The following is a 22899-nucleotide window of genomic DNA, read 5'->3' on the forward strand; positions in this document are numbered from 1 at the left end:
ACTCTTGGTGCCAAAGGGAGCTTAAGAGGGTTCAACGCTGGTCGACCACCCTCGACATGTCGTAGACACTCGAGTCACGGCCCGGGGGTTAAAAAGAAGGTACCCTGCACCCCGAGTGGTCCGACTGGCACAGGCTACCACCCCCAAGTGCAGGAAACAAAAATACCTTAACATCAATACCCGAGAAAGTGATGGGAAACAGCCCCGCCGGTAGCGTAGTGGTTATCGTGCCAGACCGGTATTCTGGAGGTCGTGGGTTCGGATCCCACCCGGCGGGCATTTGTTCACCACTTTCTTTTCGACTCAAAAAATTCTTCATCTCTTTCTATGACCCACCACAACCTCCCCTTTGCTTTCCAAGATTTTTTTGACTTCCAACCCCTATTTTCTGTCTTATTTCACGGAGCCCCTCATTTCCCATTTTCTGATTCGCTACATGCTTAGGGAGGGCCTCTGTTCTGGCAGTCTGGGTGCCAAAGGGAGCTTAAGAGTGTTTAACGCTGGTTGAACACTCTCGACATGTCGTAGACACTCGAGTCACGGCCCGGGGGTTAAAAAGAAGGTACCCTTCACCCCGAGTGGTCCGAGTGGCGCAGGCTACCACCCCCAAGTGCAGGAAACAAAAATACCTTAACATAAATACACGAGAAAGTGCTGGGGAAACAGCCCCGTCAGTAGCGTAGTGGTTATCGCACCAGGCCGGTATTCTGGAGGTCGTGGGTTCGGATCCCACCCGGCGGGCATTTGTTCACCACTTTCTTTTCGACTCAAAATATTTTTCATCTCTTTCTATGACCCACCACAACCTCCCCTTTGCTTTCCGAGGTTTTCTTGACTGCCAACACTTATTTTCTGTCTTTATTCACGGAGCCCCTCATTTCCCATTTTCTGATTCGCTACATGCTTACCGAGGGCCTCTGTTCTGGCAGTCTTGGTGCCAAAGGGAGCTTAAGAGGGTTCAACGCTGCTCTACCACCCTCGACATGTCGTAGACACTCGAGTCACGGCCCAGGGGTTAAAAAGAAGGTACCCTTCACCCCGAGTGGTCCGAGTGGCGCAGGCTACCACCCCCAAGTGCAGGAAACAAAAATACCTTAACATAAAAACACGAGAAAGTGATGGGGAAACAGCCCCGCCGGTAGCGTAGTGGTTATCGCACCAGAGCAGTATTCTGGAGGTCGCGTGTTCGGATCCCACCCGGCGGGCATTTTTTCACCACTTGCTTTCGACTCAAAAAATTCTTCATCTCTTTCTATGACCCACCACAACCTCCCTTTTGCTTTCCAAGGTTTTTTGACTTCCAACCCCTATTTTCTGTCTTATTTCACGGCGCCCCTCATTTCCGATTTTCTGATTCGCTACATGCTTAGCGAGGGCCTCTGTTCGGGCAGTCTTGGTGCCAAAGGGAGCTTAAGAAGGTGCAACACTGGTCGACCACTCTCGACATGTCGTAGACACTCGAGTCACGGCCCGGGGGTTAAAAAGAAGGTACCCTTCACCCCGAGCGGTCCGAATGGCGCTGGTTACAACCCCCAAGGGCAGGAAACAAAAATACTTTAACATAAATACCCGAGAAAGTGCTGGGGAAACAGCCCCGCTAGTAGCGTAGTGGTTATCGCACCAGACCGGTATTCTGGAGGTCGTGGGTTCGGAAACCACCCAGCGGGCATTTGTTCACCACTTTCTTTTCGACTCAAAATATTCTTCATCTCTTTCCATTACCCACCACAACCTCCCCTTTGCTTTCCGAGGTTTTTTTGACTGCCAATCCTTTTTTTCTGTCCTTTTTCACGGAGCCCCTCATTTCCCATTTTCTGATTCGCTACATCCTTAGCGAGGGCCCCCGTTCTGGCAGTCTTGGTGCCAAAGGGAGCTTAAGAGGGTTCAACGCTGGTCGACCACTCTCGACCTGTCGTAGACACTCGAGTCACGGCCCGGGAGTTAAAAAGAAGGTCCCCTTCACCCCGAGCAGTCCGAATGGCGCTGGTTACCACCCCCAAGTGCAGGAAACAAAAATACTTTAACATAAATACCGAGAAAGTGCTGGGGAAACAGCCCCGGTGGTAGCGTAGTGGTTATCGCACCAGACCAGTATTCTGAAGGTCGTGGGTTCGGATGCCACCCGGCGGGCATTTGTTTACCACTTTCTTTTCGACTCAAAAAATTCTTCATCTCTTTCTATGACCCACCACAACCTCCCCTTTGCTTTCCGAGGTTTTCTTGACTGCCAAGCCCTATTTTCTGTCTTATTTCACGGAGCCCCTCATTTCCCATTTTCTGATTCGCTACATGCTTAGCGAGGGCCCCTGTTCTGGCAGTCTTGGTGCCAAAGGGAGCTTAAGAGGGTTCAACGCTGGTCGACCACTCTCGACATGTCGTAGACACTCGAGTCACGGCCCGGGGAATAAAAAGAAGGTTCCCTTCACCCCGACTGGTGCGAGTGGTGCTGATACCACCCCCAAGTGCAGGAAACAAAAATACCTTAACATAAATACCCCAGAAAGTGCTGGGGAAACAGCCCCGTCAGTAGCATAGTGGTTATTGCACCAGACCGGTATTCTGGAGGTCGTGGGTTCGGATCCCACCCGGCGGGCATTTGTTCACCACTTTCTTTTCGACTCAAAATATTTTTCATCTCTTTCTATGACCCACCACAACCTCCCCTTTGCTTTCCGAGGTTTTCTTGACTGCCAACCCTTATTTTCTGTCTTTATTCACGGAGCCCCTCATTTCCCATTTTCTGATTCGCTACATGCTTACCGAGGGCCTCTGTTCTGGCAGTCTTGGTGCCAAAGGGAGCTTCAGAGGGTTCAACGCTGGTCGACCACTCTCGACATGTCGTAGACACTCGAGTCACGGCCCGGGGGTTACAAAGAAGGTCCCCTGCACCCCGAGTGGTCCGACAGGCGCAGGCTACCACCCCCAAGTGCAGGAAACAAAAATACCTTAACATAAATACCCGAGAAAGTGCTGGGGAAACAGCCCCGCCGGTAGCGTAGTGGTTATCGCACCAGACCAGTATTCTGGAGGTCGCATGTTCGGATCCCACCCGGCGGGCATTTTTTCACCACTTGCTTTTCGACTCAAAAAATTCTTCATCTCTTTCTATGACCCACCACAACCTCCCCTTTGCTTTCCAAGTTTTTTTTGACTTCCAACCCCTATTTTCTGTCTTATTTCATGGAGCCCTCATTTCCCATTTTTTGATTCGCTACATGCTTAGCGAGGGCCTCTGTTTGGGCAGTCTTGGTGCCAAAGGGAGCTTAAGAAGGTTCAACACTGGTCGACCACTCTCGACATGTCGTAGACACTCGAGTCACGGCCTGGGGGTTAAAAAGATGGTCCCCTTCACCCCGAGTGGTCCGAGTGGCGCAGGCTACCACCCCCAAGTGCAGGAAACAAAAATACTTTAACATAAATACCCGAGAAAGTGCTGGGAAAACAGCCCCGCTGGTAGCGTAGTGGTTATCGCACCAGACCGGTATTCTGGAGGTCGTGGGTTCGGATCCCACCCGGCGGGCATTTGTTCACCACTTTCTTTTCGACTCAAAAAATTCTTCATCTCTTTCTATGACCCACCACAACCTCCCCTTTGCTTTCCGAGGTTTTTTTTACTGCCAACCCTTATTTTCTGTCTTATTTCACGGATCCTCTCATTTCCCATTTTCTTATTCGCTACTAGCTTAGCGAGGGCCTCTGTTCTTGCTGTCTTGGTGCCAAAGGGAGCTTAAGAGGGTTCAACACTGGTCGACCACTCTCGGCATGTCGTAGACACTCGAGTCACGGCCCGGGGATTAAAAAAAAGGTTCCCTTCACCCCGACTGGTGCGAGTGGCGCTGGCTACCACCCCCAAGTGCAGGAAACAAAAATACCTTAACATAAATACCCGAGAAAGTGCTGGGGAAACAGCCCCGTCAGTAGCGTAGTGGTTATCGCACCAGACCGGTTTTCTGGAGGTCGTGGGTTCGGATCCCACCCGGCGGGCATTTGTTCACCACTTCCTTTTCAACTCAAAATATTTTTCATCTCTTTCGATGACCCACCACAACCTCCCCTTTGCTTTCCGTGGTTTTCTTGACTGCCGACCCTTATTTTCTGTCTTATTTCACGGAGCCCCTCATTTCCCACTTTCTGATTCGCTACATGCTTAGCGAGCCTCTGTTCTGGCCGTCTTGGTGCCAAAGGGAGCTTAACAGGGTTCAACGCTGGTCGACCACTCTCGACATGTCGTAGACACTCGAGTCACGGCCCGGGGGTTAAAAAGAAGGTCCCCTTCACCCCGAGCGGTCCGAATGGCCCTGGTTACAACCCCCAAGTGCAGGAAACAAAAATACTTTAACATAAATACCCGAGAAAGTGCTGGGAAAACAGCCCCGCTGGTAGCGTAGTGGTTATCGCACCAGACCGGTATTCTGGAGGTCGTGGGTTCGGATCCCACCCGGCGGGCATTTGTTCACCACTTTCTTTTCGACTCAAAAAATTCTTCATCTCTTTCTATGACCCACCACAACCTCCCCTTTGCTTTCCGAGGTTTTTTTTACTGCCAACCCTTATTTTCTGTCTTATTTCACGGATCCTCTCATTTCCCATTTTCTTATTCGCTACTAGCTTAGCGAGGGCCTCTGTTCTTGCTGTCTTGGTGCCAAAGGGAGCTTAAGAGGGTTCAACACTGGTCGACCACTCTCGGCATGTCGTAGACACTCGAGTCACGGCCCGGGGATTAAAAAAAAGGTTCCCTTCACCCCGACTGGTGCGAGTGGCGCTGGCTACCACCCCCAAGTGCAGGAAACAAAAATACCTTAACATAAATACCCGAGAAAGTGCTGGGGAAACAGCCCCGTCAGTAGCGTAGTGGTTATCGCACCAGACCGGTTTTCTGGAGGTCGTGGGTTCGGATCCCACCCGGCGGGCATTTGTTCACCACTTCCTTTTCAACTCAAAATATTTTTCATCTCTTTCGATGACCCACCACAACCTCCCCTTTGCTTTCCGTGGTTTTCTTGACTGCCGACCCTTATTTTCTGTCTTATTTCACGGAGCCCCTCATTTCCCACTTTCTGATTCGCTACATGCTTAGCGAGCCTCTGTTCTGGCCGTCTTGGTGCCAAAGGGAGCTTAACAGGGTTCAACGCTGGTCGACCACTCTCGACATGTCGTAGACACTCGAGTCACGGCTCGGGGGTTAAAAAGAAGGTCCCCTTCACCCCGAGTGGTCCGAGTGGCGCAGGCTACCACCCCCAAGTGCAGGAAACAAAAATACCTTAACATAAATACCCGAGAAAGTGATGGGGAAACAGCCCCGCCGGTAGCGTAGTGGTTATCGCACCAGAACGGTATTCTGGAGGTCGTGGGTTCGGATCCCACCCGGCGGGCATTTTTTCACCACTTTCTTTCGACTCAAAAAATTCTTCATGTCTTTCTATGGCCCACCACAACCTCAGCTTTGCTTTCCGATGTTTTCTTGACTGCCAACCCTTATTTTCTGTCTTATTTCACGGAGCCACGCATTTCCCATTTTCTGATTCGCTACATGCTTACCGAGGGCCTCTGTTCTGGCAGTCTTGGTGCCAAAGGGAGCTTAAGAGGGTTCAACGCTGGTCGACCACCCTCGACATGTCGTAGACACTCGAGTCACGGCCCGGGGGTTAAAAAGAAGGTACCCTTCACCCCGAGTGGTCCGAGTGGCGCAGGCTACCACCCCCAAGTGCAGGAAACACAAATACTTTAACATAAATACACGAGAAAGTGATGGGGAAACAGCCCCGCCGGTAGCGTAGTGGTTATCGCACCAGACCAGTATTCTGGAGGTCGCATGTTCGGATCCCACCCGGCGGGCATTTTTTCACCACTTGCTTTTCGACTCAAAAAATTCTTCATCTCTTTCTATGACCCACCACAACCTCAGCTTTGCTTTCCGATGTTTTCTTGACTGCCAACCCTTATTTTGTGTCTTATTTCACGGAGCCCCTCATTTCCCATTTTCTGATTCGCTACATGCTTACCGAGGGCCTCTGTTCTGGCAGTCTTGGTGCCAAAGGGAGCTTAAGAGAGTTCAACGCTGGTCGACCACCCTCGACATGTCGTAGACACTCGAGTCACGGCCCGGGGGTTAAAAAGAAGGTCCCCTTCACACCGAGTGGTCCGAGTGGCGCAGGCTACCACCCCCAAGTGCAGGAAACAAAAATTCCTTAACAATATTACCCGAGAAAATGCTGGGGAAACAGCCCCGTCAGTAGCGTAGTGGTTATCGCACCAGACCGGTATTCTGGAGGTCGTGGGTTCGGATCCCACCCGGCGGGCATTTGTTCACCACTTTCTTTTCGATTCAAAACATTTTTCATCTCTTTCTATGAGCCACCACAACCTCCCCTTTGCTTTCCGAGGTTTTCTTGACTGCCAAGCCTTATTTTCTGTATTATTTCACGGAGCCCCTCATTTCCCATTTTCTGATTCGCTACATGCTTACCGAGGGCCTCTGTTCTGGCAGTCTTGGTGCCAAAGGGAGCTTAAGAGGGTTCAACGCTGGTCGACCACCCTCGACATGTCGTAGACACTCGAGTCACGGCCCGGGGGTTAAAAAAAAGTACCCTTCACCCCGAGTGGTCCGAGTGGCGCAGGTTACCACCCCCAAGTGCAGGAAACAAAAATACCTTAACATAAATACACGAGAAAGTGATGGGGAAACAGCCCCGCCGGTAGCGTAGTGGTTATAGCGCCAGACCGGTATTCTGGAGGTCGCGTGTTCGGATCCCACACGGCGGGCATTTTTTCACCACTTGCTTTTCGACTCAAAAAATTCTTCATCTCTTTCTATGACCCACCACAACCTCCCCTTTGCTTTCCGAGGTTTTTTTTACTGCCAACCTTTATTTTCGGTCTTATTTCACGGAGCCCCTCATTTCCCATTTTTTGATTTGCTACTTGCTTAGCGAGGGCCTCTGTTCTGGCCGTCTTGGTGCCAAAGGGAGCTTAAGAGGGTTCAACGTTGGTCGACCACTCTCGACATGTCGTAGACACTCGAGTCACGGCCCGCGGGTTAAAAAGAAGGTCCCCTTCACCCCGAGTGGTCCGAGTGGCGCAGGCTACCACCCCCAAGTGCAGGAAACAAAAATACCTTAACATAAATACCCGAGAAAATGCTGGGGAAACAGCCCCGTCAGTAGCGTAGTGGTTATCGCAGCAGACCGGTATTCTGGAGGTCGTGGGTTCGGATCCCACCCGGCGGGCATTTGTTCACCACTTTCTTTTCGACTCAAAATATTTTTCATCTCTTTCTATGACCCACCACAACCTCCCCTTTGCTTTCTGAGGTTTTCTTGACTGCCAAGCCTTATTTTCTGTCTTATTTCACGGAGCCTCTCATTTCCCATTTTCTGATTCGCTACATGCTTAGCGAGGGCCTCTGTTCTGGCAGTCTTGGTGCCAAAGGGAGCTTAAGAGGGTTCAACGCTGGTCGACCACTCTCGACATGTCGTAGACACTCGAGTCACGGCCCGGGGGTTAAAAAGAAGGTCCCCTTCACCCCGAGTGGTCCGAATGGCGCTGGTTACCACCCCCAAGTGCAGGAAACAAAATACTTTAACATAAATACCCGAGAAAGTGCTGGGGAAACAGCCCCGCTGGTAGCGTAGTGGTTATCGCACCAGACCGGTATTCTGGAGGTAGTGGGTTCGGATCCCACCCGGCGGGAATTTTTTCACCGCTTTCTTTCGACTCAAAAAATTCTTCATGTCTTTCTATAGCCCACCACAACCCCAGCTTTGCTTTCCGATGTTTTCTTGAATGCCAACCCTTATTTTCTGTCTTATTTCACGGAGCCACTCATTTCCCATTTTCTGATTCGCCACATGCTTAGCGAGGGACTCTGTTCTGGCAGTCTTGGTGCCAGAGGGACCTTCAGAGGGTTCAACGCTGGTTGACCACTCTCGACAAGTCGTAGACACTCGAGTCACGGCCCGGGGGTTACAAAGAAGGTCCCCTGCACCCCGAGTGGTCTGACTGGCGCAGGCTACCACCCCCAAGTGCAGGAAACAAAAATACCTTAACATAAATTCCCGAGAAAGTGATGGGAAACAGCCCCGCCGGTAGCGTAGTGGTAATCGCGCCAGACCGGTATTCTGGAGGTCGTGGGATCGGATCCCACCCGGCGGGCATTTGTTCACCACTTTCTTTTTGACTCAAAAAATTTTTCATCTCTTTCTATGACCCACCACAACCTCCGCTTTGCTTTCCGAGGTTTTCTTGACTGCCAACCCTTATTTTCTGTCTTATTTCACGGAGCCACTCATTTCCCATTTTCTGATTCGCTACATGCTTAGCGAGGGCCTCTGTTCTGGCAGTCTTGGTGCCAAAGGGAGCTTAAGAGGGTTCAACGCTGGTCGACCACTCTCGACATGTCGTAGACACTCGAGTCACGGCCCGGGAGTTAAAAAGAAGGTCCCCTTCACCCCGAGCAGTCCGAATGGCGCTGGTTACCACCCCCAAGTGCAGGAAACAAAAATACTTTAACATAAATACCGAGAAAGTGCTGGGGAAACAGCCCCGCTGGTAGCGTAGTGGTTATCGCACCAGACCAGTATTCTGGAGGTCGTGGGTTCGGATGCCACCCGGCGGGCATTTGTTTACCACTTTCTTTTCGACTCAAAAAATTCTTCATCTCTTTCTATGACCCACCACAACCTCCCCTTTGCTTTCCGAGGTTTTCTTGACTGCCAAGCCTTATTTTCTGTCTTATTTCACGGAGCCCCTCATTTCCCATTTTCTGATTCGCTACATGCTTAGCGAGGGCCCCTGTTCTGGCAGTCTTGGTGCCAAAGGGAGCTTAAGAGGGTTCAACGCTGGTCGACCACTCTCGACATGTCGTAGACACTCGAGTCACGCCCCGGGAGTTAAAAAGAAGGTCCCCTTCACCCCGAGCAGTCCGAATGGCGCTGGTTACCACCCCCAAGTGCAGGAAACAAAAATACTTTAACATAAATACCGAGAAAGTGCTGGGGAAACAGCCGCGGTTGTAGCGTAGTGGTTATCGCACCAGACCAGTATTCTGGAGGTTGTGGGTTCGGATGCCACGCGGCGGGCATTTGTTTACCACTTTCTTTTCGACTCAAAAAATTCTTCATCTCTTTCTATGACCCACCACAACCTCCCCTTTGCTTTCCGAGGTTTTCTTGACTGCCAAGCCTTATTTTCTGTCTTATTTCACGGAGCCCCTCATTTCCCATTTTCTGATTCGCTACATGCTTAGCGAGGGCCCCTGTTCTGGCAGTCTTGGTGCCAAAGCGAGCTTAAGAGGGTTCAACGCTGGTCGACCACTCTCGACATGTCGTAGACACTCGAGTCACGGCCCGGGGAATAAAAAGAAGGTTCCCTTCACCCCGACTGGTGCGAGTGGTGCTGATACCACCCCCAAGTGCAGGAAACAAAAATACCTTAACATAAATACCCCAGAAAGTGCTGGGGAAACAGCCCCGTCAGTAGCATAGTGGTTATCGCACCAGACCGGTATTCTTGAGGTCGTGGGTTCGGATCCCACCCGGCGGGCATTTGTTCACCACTTTCTTTTCGACTCAAAATATTTTTCATCTCTTTCTATGACCCACCACAACCTCCCCTTTGCTTTCCGAGGTTTTCTTGACTGCCAACCCTTATTTTCTGTCTTTATTCACGGAGCCCCTCATTTCCCATTTTCTGATTCGCTACATGCTTACCGAGGGCCTCTGTTCTGGCAGTCTTGGTGCCAAAGGGAGCTTAAGAGGGTTCAACGCTGGTCGACCACCCTCGACATGTCGTAGACACTCGAGTCACGGCCCGGGGGTTAAAAAGAAGGTACCCTTCACCCTGAGTGGTCCGAGTGGCGCAGGCTACCACCCCCAAGTGCACGAAACATAAATACCTTAACATAAATACACGAGAAAGTGATGGGGAAACAGCCCCGCCGGTAGCGTAGTGGTTATCGCACCAGACCAGTATTCTGGAGGTCGCATGTTCGGATCCCACCCAGCGGGCATTTTTTCACCACTTGCTTTTCGACTCAAAAAATTCTTCATCTCTTTCTATGACCCACCACAACCTCCCCTTTGCTTTCCAAGGTTTTTTTGACTTCCAACCCCTATTTTCTGTCGTATTTCATGGAGCCCCTCATTTCCCATTTTTTGATTCGCTACATGCTTAGCGAGGGCCTCTGTTTGGGCAGTCTTGGTGCCAAAGGGAGCTTAAGAGGGTTCAACGCTGGTCGACCACTCTCGACATGTCGTAGACACTCGAGTCACGGCCCGGGGGTTAAAAATAAGGTCCCCTTCACCCCGAGCGGTCCGAATGGCGCTGGTTACCACCCCCAAGTGCAGGAATGAGAAATACTTTAACATAAATACCCGAGAAAGTGCTGGGGAAACAGCCCCGTCAGTAGCGTAGTGGTTATCGCACCAGACCGGTATTCTGGAGGTCGTGGGTTCGGATCCCACCCGGCGGGCATTTTTTCACCACTTGCTTTTCGACTCAAAAAATTCTTCATCTCTTTCTATGACCCACCACAACCTCCCCTTTGCTTTCCGAGGTTTTTTTTACTGCCAACCTTTATTTTCGGTCTTATTTCACGGAGCCCCTCATTTCCCATTTTTTGATTTGCTACTTGCTTAGCGAGGGCCTCTGTTCTGGCCGTCTTGGTGCCAAAGGGAGCTTAAGTGGGTTCAACGTTGGTCGACCACTCTCGACATGTCGTAGACACTCGAGTCACGGCCCGCGGGTTAAAAAGAAGGTCCCCTTCACCCCGAGTGGTCCGAGTGGCGCAGGCTACCACCCCCAAGTGCAGGAAACAAAAATACCTTAACATAAATACCCGAGAAAATGCTGGGGAAACAGCCCCGTCAGTAGCGTAGTGGTTATCGCAGCAGACCGGTATTCTGGAGGTCGTGGGTTCGGATCCCACCCGGCGGGCATTTGTTCACCACTTTCTTTTCGACTCAAAATATTTTTCATCTCTTTCTATGACCCACCACAACCTCCCCTTTGCTTTCTGAGGTTTTCTTGACTGCCAAGCCTTATTTTCTGTCTTATTTCACGGAGCCTCTCATTTCCCATTTTCTGATTCGCTACATGCTTAGCGAGGGCCTCTGTTCTGGCAGTCTTGGTGCCAAAGGGAGCTTAAGAGGGTTCAACGCTGGTCGACCACTCTCGACATGTCGTAGACACTCGAGTCACGGCCCGGGGGTTAAAAAGAAGGTCCCCTTCACCCCGAGTGGTCCGAATGGCGCTGGTTACCACCCCCAAGTGCAGGAAACAAAAATACCTTAACATAAATTCCCGAGAAAGTGATGGGAAACAGCCCCGCCGGTAGCGTAGTGGTAATCGCGCCAGACCGGTATTCTGGAGGTCGTGCGATCGGATCCCACCCGGCGGGCATTTGTTCACCACTTTCTTTTTGACTCAAAAAATTTTTCATCTCTTTCTATGACCCACCACAACCTCCGCTTTGCTTTCCGAGGTTTTCTTGACTGCCAACCCTTATTTTCTGTCCTATTTCACGGAGCCACTCATTTCCCATTTTCTGATTCGCTACATGCTTAGCGAGGGCCTCTGTTCTGGCAGTCTTGGTGCCAAAGGGAGCTTAAGAGGGTTCAACGCTGGTCGACCACTCTCGACATGTTGTAGACACTCGAGTCACGGCCCGGGAGTTAAAAAGAAGGTCCCCTTCACCCCGAGCGGTCCGAATGGCGCTGGTTACCACCCCCAAGTGCAGGAATGAGAAATACTTTAACATAAATACCCGAGAAAGTGCTGGGGAAACAGCCCCGCTGTAGCGTAGTGGTTATCGCACCAGACCGGTATTCTGGAGGTCGTGGGTTCGGATCCCACCCGGCGGGCATTTTTTCACCACTTTCTTTCGACTCAAAAAATTCTTCATGTCTTTCTATGGCCCACCACAACCTCAGCTTTGCTTTCCGATGTTTTCTTGACTGCCAACCCTTATTTTCTGTCTTATTTCACGGAGCCACTCATTTCCCATTTTCTGATTCGCCCCATGCTTAGCGAGGGACCCTGTTCTGGCAGTCTTGGTGCCAAAGGGAGCTTCAGAGGGTTCAACGCTGGTCGACCACTCTCGACATGTCGTAGACACTCGAGTCACGGCCCGGGGGTTACAAAGAAGGTCCCCTGCACCCCGAGTGGTCCGACTGGCGCAGGCTACCACCCCCAAGTGCAGGAAACAAAAATACCTTAACATAAATTCCCGAGAAAGTGATGGGAAACAGCCCCGCCGGTAGCGTAGTGGTAATCGCGCCAGACCGGTATTCTGGAGGTCGTGGGATCGGATCCCACCCGGCGGGCATTTGTTCACCACTTTCTTTTTGACTCAAAAAATTTTTCATCTCTTTCTATGACCCACCACAACCTCCGCTTTGCTTTCCGAGGTTTTCTTGACTGCCAACCCTTATTTTCTGTCCTATTTCACGGAGCCACTCATTTCCCATTTTCTGATTCGCTACATGCTTAGCGAGGGCCTCTGTTCTGGCAGTCTTGGTGCCAAAGGGAGCTTAAGAGGGTTCAACGCTGGTCGACCACTCTCGACATGTTGTAGACACTCGAGTCACGGCCCGGGAGTTAAAAAGAAGGTCCCCTTCACCCCGAGCAGTCCGAATGGCGCTGGTTACCACCCCCAAGTGCAGGAAACAAAAATACTTTAACATAAATACCGAGAAAGTGTGGGGAAACAGCCCCGCTGGTAGCGTAGTGGTTATCGCACCAGACCAGTATTCTGGAGGTCGTGGGTTCGGATGCCACCCGGCGGGCATTTGTTTACCACTTTCTTTTCGACTCAAAAAATTCTTCATTTCTTTCTATGACCCACCACAACCTCCCCTTTGCTTTCCGAGGTTTTCTTGACTGCCAAGCCTTATTTTCTGTCTTATTTCACGGAGCCCCTCATTTCCCATTTTCTGATTCGCTACATGCTTAGCGAGGGCCCCTGTTCTGGCAGTCTTGGTGCCAAAGGGAGCTTAAGAGGGTTCAACGCTGGTCGACCACTCTCGACATGTCGTAGACACTCGAGTCACGGCCCGGGAGTTAAAAAGAAGGTCCCCTTCACCCCGAGCAGTCCGAATGGCGCTGGTTACCACCCCCAAGTGCAGGAAACAAAAATACTTTAACATAAATACCGAGAAAGTGCTGGGGAAACAGCCCCGGTTGTAGCGTAGTGGTTATCGCACCAGACCAGTATTCTGGAGGTTGTGGGTTCGGATGCCACCCGGCGGGCATTTGTTTACCACTTTCTTTTGGACTCAAAAAATTCTTCATCTCTTTCTATGACCCACCACAACCTCCCCTTTGCTTTCCGAGGTTTTCTTGACTGCCAACCCTTATTTTCTGTCTTAATTCACGGAGCCACTGATTTCCCATTTTCGGATTCGCTACATGCTTATGGAGGGCCTCTGTTCTGCAGTCTGGGTGCCAAAGGGAGCTTAAGAGGATTTAACGCTGGTCGAACACTCTCGACATGTCGTAGACACTCGAGTCACGGCCCGGGGGTTAAAAAGAAGGTACCCTTCACCCCGAGCGGTCCGAATGGCGCTGGTTACAACCCCCAAGTGCAGGAAACAAAAATACTTTAACATAAATATCCGAGAAAGTGCTGGGGAAACAGCCCCGCTAGTAGCGTAGTGGTTATCGCACCAGACCGGTGTTCTGGAGGTCGTGGGTTCGGATCCCACCCAGCGGGCATTTGTTCACCACTTTCTTTTCGACTCAAAAAATTCTTCATCTCTTTCCATGACCCACCACAACCTCCCCTTTGCTTTCCGAGGTTTTCTTGACTGCCAATACTTTTTTTCTGTCTTTATTCACGGAGCCCCTCATTTCCCATTTTCTGATTCGCTACATGCTTACCGAGGGCCTCTGTTCTGGCAGTCTTGGTGCCAAAGGGAGCTTAAGAGGGTTCAACGCTGGTCGACCACCCTCGACATGTCGTAGACACTCGAGTCACGGCCCGGGGGTTAAAAAGAAGGTACCCTTCACCCCGAGTGGTCCGAGTGGCGCAGGCTACCACCCCCAAGTGCACGAAACACAAATACCTTAACATAAACACACGAGAAAGTGATGGGGAAACAGCCGCGGTTGTAGCGTAGTGGTTATCGCACCAGACCAGTATTCTGGAGGTTGTGGGTTCGGATGCCACGCGGCGGGCATTTGTTTACCACTTTCTTTTCGACTCAAAAAATTCTTCATCTCTTTCTATGACCCACCACAACCTCCCCTTTGCTTTCCGAGGTTTTCGTGACTGCCAAGCCTTATTTTCTGTCTTATTTCACGGAGCCCCTCATTTCCCATTTTCTGATTCGCTACATGCTTAGCGAGGGCCCCTGTTCTGGCAGTCTTGGTGCCAAAGCGAGCTTAAGAGGGTTCAACGCTGGTCGACCACTCTCGACATGTCGTAGACACTCGAGTCACGGCCCGGGGAATAAAAAGAAGGTTCCCTTCACCCCGACTGGTGCGAGTGGTGCTGATACCACCCCCAAGTGCAGGAAACAAAAATACCTTAACATAAATACCCCAGAAAGTGCTGGGGAAACAGCCCCGTCAGTAGCATAGTGGTTATCGCACCAGACCGGTATTCTGGAGGTCGTGGGTTCGGATCCCACCCGGCGGGCATTTGTTCACCACTTTCTTTTCGACTCAAAATATTTTTCATCTCTTTCTATGACCCACCACAACCTCCCCTTTGCTTTCCGAGGTTTTCTTGACTGCCAACCCTTATTTTCTGTCTTTATTCACGGAGCCCCTCATTTCCCATTTTCTGATTCGCTACATGCTTACCGAGGGCCTCTGTTCTGGCAGTCTTGGTGCCAAAGGGAGCTTAAGAGGGTTCAACGCTGGTCGACCACCCTCGACATGTCGTAGACACTCGAGTCACGGCCCGGGGGTTAAAAAGAAGGTACCCTTCACCCTGAGTGGTCCGAGTGGCGCAGGCTACCACCCCCAAGTGCACGAAACACAAATACCTTAACATAAATACACGAGAAAGTGATGGGGAAACAGCCCCGCCGGTAGCGTAGTGGTTATCGCACCAGACCAGTATTCTGGAGGTCGCATGTTCGGATCCCACCCAGCGGGCATTTTTTCACCACTTGCTTTTCGACTCAAAAAATTCTTCATCTCTTTCTATGACCCACCACAACCTCCCCTTTGCTTTCCAAGGTTTTTTTGACTTCCAACCCCTATTTTCTGTCGTATTTCATGGAGCCCCTCATTTCCCATTTTTTGATTCGCTACATGCTTAGCGAGGGCCTCTGTTTGGGCAGTCTTGGTGCCAAAGGGAGCTTAAGAGGGTTCAACGCTGGTCGACCACTCTCGACATGTCGTAGACACTCGAGTCACGGCCCGGGGGTTAAAAATAAGGTCCCCTTCACCCCGAGCGGTCCGAATGGCGCTGGTTACCACCCCCAAGTGCAGGAATGAGAAATACTTTAACATAAATACCCGAGAAAGTGCTGGGGAAACAGCCCCGTCAGTAGCGTAGTGGTTATCGCACCAGACCGGTATTCTGGAGGTCGTGGGTTCGGATCCCACCCGGCGGGCATTTTTTCACCACTTGCTTTTCGACTCAAAAAATTCTTCATCTCTTTCTATGACCCACCACAACCTCCCCTTTGCTTTCCGAGGTTTTTTTTACTGCCAACCTTTATTTTCGGTCTTATTTCACGGAGCCCCTCATTTCCCATTTTTTGATTTGCTACTTGCTTAGCGAGGGCCTCTGTTCTGGCCGTCTTGGTGCCAAAGGGAGCTTAAGTGGGTTCAACGTTGGTCGACCACTCTCGACATGTCGTAGACACTCGAGTCACGGCCCGCGGGTTAAAAAGAAGGTCCCCTTCACCCCGAGTGGTCCGAGTGGCGCAGGCTACCACCCCCAAGTGCAGGAAACAAAAATACCTTAACATAAATACCCGAGAAAATGCTGGGGAAACAGCCCCGTCAGTAGCGTAGTGGTTATCGCAGCAGACCGGTATTCTGGAGGTCGTGGGTTCGGATCCCACCCGGCGGGCATTTGTTCACCACTTTCTTTTCGACTCAAAATATTTTTCATCTCTTTCTATGACCCACCACAACCTCCCCTTTGCTTTCTGAGGTTTTCTTGACTGCCAAGCCTTATTTTCTGTCTTATTTCACGGAGCCTCTCATTTCCCATTTTCTGATTCGCTACATGCTTAGCGAGGGCCTCTGTTCTGGCAGTCTTGGTGCCAAAGGGAGCTTAAGAGGGTTCAACGCTGGTCGACCACTCTCGACATGTCGTAGACACTCGAGTCACGGCCCGGGGGTTAAAAAGAAGGTCCCCTTCACCCCGAGTGGTCCGAATGGCGCTGGTTACCACCCCCAAGTGCAGGAAACAAAAATACCTTAACATAAATTCCCGAGAAAGTGATGGGAAACAGCCCCGCCGGTAGCGTAGTGGTAATCGCGCCAGACCGGTATTCTGGAGGTCGTGCGATCGGATCCCACCCGGCGGGCATTTGTTCACCACTTTCTTTTTGACTCAAAAAATTTTTCATCTCTTTCTATGACCCACCACAACCTCCGCTTTGCTTTCCGAGGTTTTCTTGACTGCCAACCCTTATTTTCTGTCCTATTTCACGGAGCCACTCATTTCCCATTTTCTGATTCGCTACATGCTTAGCGAGGGCCTCTGTTCTGGCAGTCTTGGTGCCAAAGGGAGCTTAAGAGGGTTCAACGCTGGTCGACCACTCTCGACATGTTGTAGACACTCGAGTCACGGCCCGGGAGTTAAAAAGAAGGTCCCCTTCACCCCGAGCGGTCCGAATGGCGCTGGTTACCACCCCCAAGTGCAGGAATGAGAAATACTTTAACATAAATACCCGAGAAAGTGCTGGGGAAACAGCCCCGCTGTAGCGTAGTGGTTATCGCACCAGACCGGTATTCTGGAGGTCGTGGGTTCGGATCCCACCCGGCGGGCATTTTTTCACCACTTTCTTTCGACTCAAAAAATTCTTCATGTCTTTCTATGGCCCACCACAACCTCAGCTTTGCTTTCCGATGTTTTCTTGACTGCCAACCCTTATTTTCTGTCTTATTTCACGGAGCCACTCATTTCCCATTTTCTGATTCGCCCCATGCTTAGCGAGGGACCCTGTTCTGGCAGTCTTGGTGCCAAAGGGAGCTTCAGAGGGTTCAACGCTGGTCGACCACTCTCGACATGTCGTAAACACTCGAGTCACGGCCCGGGGGTTACAAAGAAGGTCCCCTGCACCCCGAGTGGTCCGACTGGCGCAGGCTACCACCCCCAAGTGCAGGAAACAAAAATACCTTAACATAAATTCCCGAGAAAGTGATGGGAAACAGCCCCGCCGGTAGCGTAGTGGTAATCGCGCCAGACCGGTATTCTGGAGGTCGTGGGATCGGATCCCACCCGGCGGGCATTTGTTCACCACTTTCTTTTTGACTCAAAAAATTTTTCATCTCTTTCTATGACCCACCACAACCTCCGCTTTGCTTTCCGAGGTTTTCTTGACTGCCAACCCTTATTTTCTGTCCTATTTCACGGAGCCACTCATTTCCCATTTTCTGATTCGCTACATGCTTAGCGAGGGCCTCTGTTCTGGCAGTCTTGGTGCCAAAGGGAGCTTAAGAGGGTTCAACGCTGGTCGACCACTCTCGACATGTTGTAGACACTCGAGTCACGGCCCGGGAGTTAAAAAGAAGGTCCCCTTCACCCCGAGCAGTCCGAATGGCGCTGGTTACCACCCCCAAGTGCAGGAAACAAAAATACTTTAACATAAATACCGAGAAAGTGTGGGGAAACAGCCCCGCTGGTAGCGTAGTGGTTATCGCACCAGACCAGTATTCTGGAGGTCGTGGGTTCGGATGCCACCCGGCGGGCATTTGTTTACCACTTTCTTTTCGACTCAAAAAATTCTTCATTTCTTTCTATGACCCACCACAACCTCCCCTTTGCTTTCCGAGGTTTTCTTGACTGCCAAGCCTTATTTTCTGTCTTATTTCACGGAGCCCCTCATTTCCCATTTTCTGATTCGCTACATGCTTAGCGAGGGCCCCTGTTCTGGCAGTCTTGGTGCCAAAGGGAGCTTAAGAGGGTTCAACGCTGGTCGACCACTCTCGACATGTCGTAGACACTCGAGTCACGGCCCGGGAGTTAAAAAGAAGGTCCCCTTCACCCCGAGCAGTCCGAATGGCGCTGGTTACCACCCCCAAGTGCAGGAAACAAAAATACTTTAACATAAATACCGAGAAAGTGCTGGGGAAACAGCCCCGGTTGTAGCGTAGTGGTTATCGCACCAGACCAGTATTCTGGAGGTTGTGGGTTCGGATGCCACCCGGCGGGCATTTGTTTACCACTTTCTTTTGGACTCAAAAAATTCTTCATCTCTTTCTATGACCCACCACAACCTCCCCTTTGCTTTCCGAGGTTTTCTTGACTGCCAACCCTTATTTTCTGTCTTAATTCACGGAGCCACTGATTTCCCATTTTCGGATTCGCTACATGCTTATGGAGGGCCTCTGTTCTGCAGTCTGGGTGCCAAAGGGAGCTTAAGAGGATTTAACGCTGGTCGAACACTCTCGACATGTCGTAGACACTCGAGTCACGGCCCGGGGGTTAAAAAGAAGGTACCCTTCACCCCGAGCGGTCCGAATGGCGCTGGTTACAACCCCCAAGTGCAGGAAACAAAAATACTTTAACATAAATATCCGAGAAAGTGCTGGGGAAACAGCCCCGCTAGTAGCGTAGTGGTTATCGCACCAGACCGGTATTCTGGAGGTCGTGGGTTCGGATCCCACCCAGCGGGCATTTGTTCACCACTTTCTTTTCGACTCAAAAAATTCTTCATCTCTTTCCATGACCCACCACAACCTCCCCTTTGCTTTCCGAGGTTTTCTTGACTGCCAATACTTTTTTTCTGTCTTTATTCACGGAGCCCCTCATTTCCCATTTTCTGATTCGCTACATGCTTACCGAGGGCCTCTGTTCTGGCAGTCTTGGTGCCAAAGGGAGCTTAAGAGGGTTCAACGCTGGTCGACCACCCTCGACATGTCGTAGACACTCGAGTCACGGCCCGGGGGTTAAAAAGAAGGTACCCTTCACCCCGAGTGGTCCGAGTGGCGCAGGCTACCACCCCCAAGTGCACGAAACACAAATACCTTAACATAAATACACGAGAAAGTGATGGGGAAACAGCCGCGGTTGTAGCGTAGTGGTTATCGCACCAGACCAGTATTCTGGAGGTTGTGGGTTCGGATGCCACGCGGCGGGCATTTGTTTACCACTTTCTTTTCGACTCAAAAAATTCTTCATCTCTTTCTATGACCCACCACAACCTCCCCTTTGCTTTCCGAGGTTTTCTTGACTGCCAAGCCTTATTTTCTGTCTTATTTCACGGAGCCCCTCATTTCCCATTTTCTGATTCGCTACATGCATAGCGAGGGCCCCTGTTCTGGCAATCTTGGTGCCAAAGCGAGCTTAAGAGGGTTCAACGCTGGTCGACCACTCTCGACATGTCGTAGACACTCGAGTCACGGCCCGGGGAATAAAAAGAAGGTTCCCTTCACCCCGACTGGTGCGAGTGGTGCTGATACCACCCCCAAGTGCAGGAAACAAAAATACCTTAACATAAATACCCCAGAAAGTGCTGGGGAAACAGCCCCGTCAGTAGCATAGTGGTTATCGCACCAGACCGGTATTCTGGAGGTCGTGGGTTCGGATCCCACCCGGCGGGCATTTGTTCACCACTTTCTTTTCGACTCAAAATATTTTTCATCTCTTTCTATGACCCACCACAACCTCCCCTTTGCTTTCCGAGGTTTTCTTGACTGCCAACCCTTATTTTCTGTCTTTATTCACGGAGCCCCTCATTTCCCATTTTCTGATTCGCTACATGCTTACCGAGGGCCTCTGTTCTGGCAGTCTTGGTGCCAAAGGGAGCTTAAGAGGGTTCAACGCTGGTCGACCACCCTCGACATGTCGTAGACACTCGAGTCACGGCCCGGGGGTTAAAAAGAAGGTACCCTTCACCCTGAGTGGTCCGAGTGGCGCAGGCTACCACCCCCAAGTGCACGAAACACAAATACCTTAACATAAATACACGAGAAAGTGATGGGGAAACAGCCCCGCCGGTAGCGTAGTGGTTATCGCACCAGACCAGTATTCTGGAGGTCGCATGTTCGGATCCCACCCAGCGGGCATTTTTTCACCACTTGCTTTTCGACTCAAAAAATTCTTCATCTCTTTCTATGACCCACCACAACCTCCCCTTTGCTTTCCAAGGTTTTTTTGACTTCCAACCCCTATTTTCTGTCGTATTTCATGGAGCCCCTCATTTCCCATTTTTTGATTCGCTACATGCTTAGCGAGGGCCTCTGTTTGGGCAGTCTTGGTGCCAAAGGGAGCTTAAGAGGGTTCAACGCTGGTCGACCACTCTCGACATGTCGTAGACACTCGAGTCACGGCCCGGGGGTTAAAAATAAGGTCCCCTTCACCCCGAGCGGTCCGAATGGCGCTGGTTACCACCCCCAAGTGCAGGAATGAGAAATACTTTAACATAAATACCCGAGAAAGTGCTGGGGAAACAGCCCCGTCAGTAGCGTAGTGGTTATCGCACCAGACCGGTATTCTGGAGGTCGTGGGTTCGGATCCCACCCGGCGGGCATTTTTTCACCACTTGCTTTTCGACTCAAAAAATTCTTCATCTCTTTCTATGACCCACCACAACCTCCCCTTTGCTTTCCGAGGTTTTTTTTACTGCCAACCTTTATTTTCGGTCTTATTTCACGGAGCCCCTCATTTCCCATTTTTTGATTTGCTACTTGCTTAGCGAGGGCCTCTGTTCTGGCCGTCTTGGTGCCAAAGGGAGCTTAAGTGGGTTCAACGTTGGTCGACCACTCTCGACATGTCGTAGACACTCGAGTCACGGCCCGCGGGTTAAAAAGAAGGTCCCCTTCACCCCGAGTGGTCCGAGTGGCGCAGGCTACCACCCCCAAGTGCAGGAAACAAAAATACCTTAACATAAATACCCGAGAAAATGCTGGGGAAACAGCCCCGTCAGTAGCGTAGTGGTTATCGCAGCAGACCGGTATTCTGGAGGTCGTGGGTTCGGATCCCACCCGGCGGGCATTTGTTCACCACTTTCTTTTCGACTCAAAATATTTTTCATCTCTTTCTATGACCCACCACAACCTCCCCTTTGCTTTCTGAGGTTTTCTTGACTGCCAAGCCTTATTTTCTGTCTTATTTCACGGAGCCTCTCATTTCCCATTTTCTGATTCGCTACATGCTTAGCGAGGGCCTCTGTTCTGGCAGTCTTGGTGCCAAAGGGAGCTTAAGAGGGTTCAACGCTGGTCGACCACTCTCGACATGTCGTAGACACTCGAGTCACGGCCCGGGGGTTAAAAAGAAGGTCCCCTTCACCCCGAGTGGTCCGAATGGCGCTGGTTACCACCCCCAAGTGCAGGAAACAAAAATACCTTAACATAAATTCCCGAGAAAGTGATGGGAAACAGCCCCGCCGGTAGCGTAGTGGTAATCGCGCCAGACCGGTATTCTGGAGGTCGTGCGATCGGATCCCACCCGGCGGGCATTTGTTCACCACTTTCTTTTTGACTCAAAAAATTTTTCATCTCTTTCTATGACCCACCACAACCTCCGCTTTGCTTTCCGAGGTTTTCTTGACTGCCAACCCTTATTTTCTGTCCTATTTCACGGAGCCACTCATTTCCCATTTTCTGATTCGCTACATGCTTAGCGAGGGCCTCTGTTCTGGCAGTCTTGGTGCCAAAGGGAGCTTAAGAGGGTTCAACGCTGGTCGACCACTCTCGACATGTTGTAGACACTCGAGTCACGGCCCGGGAGTTAAAAAGAAGGTCCCCTTCACCCCGAGCGGTCCGAATGGCGCTGGTTACCACCCCCAAGTGCAGGAATGAGAAATACTTTAACATAAATACCCGAGAAAGTGCTGGGGAAACAGCCCCGCTGTAGCGTAGTGGTTATCGCACCAGACCGGTATTCTGGAGGTCGTGGGTTCGGATCCCACCCGGCGGGCATTTTTTCACCACTTTCTTTCGACTCAAAAAATTCTTCATGTCTTTCTATGGCCCACCACAACCTCAGCTTTGCTTTCCGATGTTTTCTTGACTGCCAACCCTTATTTTCTGTCTTATTTCACGGAGCCACTCATTTCCCATTTTCTGATTCGCCCCATGCTTAGCGAGGGACCCTGTTCTGGCAGTCTTGGTGCCAAAGGGAGCTTCAGAGGGTTCAACGCTGGTCGACCACTCTCGACATGTCGTAGACACTCGAGTCACGGCCCGGGGGTTACAAAGAAGGTCCCCTGCACCCCGAGTGGTCCGACTGGCGCAGGCTACCACCCCCAAGTGCAGGAAACAAAAATACCTTAACATAAATTCCCGAGAAAGTGATGGGAAACAGCCCCGCCGGTAGCGTAGTGGTAATCGCGCCAGACCGGTATTCTGGAGGTCGTGGGATCGGATCCCACCCGGCGGGCATTTGTTCACCACTTTCTTTTTGACTCAAAAAATTTTTCATCTCTTTCTATGACCCACCACAACCTCCGCTTTGCTTTCCGAGGTTTTCTTGACTGCCAACCCTTATTTTCTGTCCTATTTCACGGAGCCACTCATTTCCCATTTTCTGATTCGCTACATGCTTAGCGAGGGCCTCTGTTCTGGCAGTCTTGGTGCCAAAGGGAGCTTAAGAGGGTTCAACGCTGGTCGACCACTCTCGACATGTTGTAGACACTCGAGTCACGGCCCGGGAGTTAAAAAGAAGGTCCCCTTCACCCCGAGCAGTCCGAATGGCGCTGGTTACCACCCCCAAGTGCAGGAAACAAAAATACTTTAACATAAATACCGAGAAAGTGTGGGGAAACAGCC

The 22899-nt window shown here is 51.0% G+C and overlaps 3 non-coding genes across 3 annotated transcripts; all 3 read left to right on the plus strand.

Moving 5' to 3' along the window:
- The first annotated feature begins 8541 nt into the window (after positions 1-8541).
- Positions 8542-8614, plus strand: Trnat-agu (transfer RNA threonine (anticodon AGU)). The gene has a single exon. It is a non-coding gene; the product is annotated as a tRNA-Thr (tRNA).
- A 4095-nt stretch (positions 8615-12709) lies between these two features.
- Positions 12710-12782, plus strand: Trnat-agu (transfer RNA threonine (anticodon AGU)). The gene has a single exon. It is a non-coding gene; the product is annotated as a tRNA-Thr (tRNA).
- A 5022-nt stretch (positions 12783-17804) lies between these two features.
- Positions 17805-17877, plus strand: Trnat-agu (transfer RNA threonine (anticodon AGU)). Its single transcript has one exon. It is a non-coding gene; the product is annotated as a tRNA-Thr (tRNA).
- Positions 17878-22899: the final 5022 nt, after the last annotated feature.

The sequence above is a fragment of the Haemaphysalis longicornis genome, unplaced genomic scaffold (assembly GCF_048455015.1).
Source record: "Haemaphysalis longicornis isolate Haplotype H1 unplaced genomic scaffold, Haemaphysalis longicornis Haplotype H1 scaffold_8, whole genome shotgun sequence".
NCBI lineage: Eukaryota > Metazoa > Arthropoda > Arachnida > Ixodida > Ixodidae > Haemaphysalis > Haemaphysalis longicornis.